Genomic DNA, 708 nt, shown 5'->3' on the forward strand with positions numbered 1-708 from the left:
CTCCAATAGTGCATGCATGGCTTGTTACACTTAGAGAGTCATGAGAGGCAGTCAACAATGACACGCTCATTCTCTTGCTATGGGGAAGAGGGTGGGAATAGAAAGATGGGTTGCAGTGTTGGCATGGGGTGAGAGGAAGGACAGAGGGGGGGCCCAACAACCAAAGAATGCTTAGTCTCTCTTTTTCCAACCTTATTTCTGGTTGTGATGCACCCAACCCTAATGACTACTTCCTTACATTATGCTACAAAATAGTCATGTTTACATATCACCAACTCCCCAGCATCCCAAACACTGAGGCTCACGAGGTATGATACATATTTTCATCATGTGGCCCACTTGGGTCCAGTCAAAATCAGTTTTAGTCTAACTATTTGAGTTGTGCACCCTGCTTTATCTACTTGTATAACCTATCAACATCAGCATTTCAGGATCCATGCCCATATTTTTGTCAGCCTGTTGTTTCTTGCCATTGGACTAAATGTCCAGCAGTTTCAATTTGTGCAGTTTGAATTGCCTATCAAGCCCCACCTCTTTGCTCAGGCTGACCTTGCCTTGGAAATCACACCTTGAATCCTAAGGATGTAAGAGCAATTGTGCTGGATCAGACCAATGGTCCATCTAGTCCAGCCTATTTTGTAGTTTTCCCCTTTAGAATTTACTTGCTGTCCAGATACTTGTACCTCCTAGTTTGCTCTGGACCCCTGG

The sequence above is a fragment of the Gekko japonicus genome, unplaced genomic scaffold (genome assembly GCF_001447785.1).
Source record: "Gekko japonicus isolate JY-2015 unplaced genomic scaffold, Gekko_japonicus_V1.1 scaffold541, whole genome shotgun sequence".
Lineage (NCBI taxonomy): Eukaryota > Metazoa > Chordata > Lepidosauria > Squamata > Gekkonidae > Gekko > Gekko japonicus.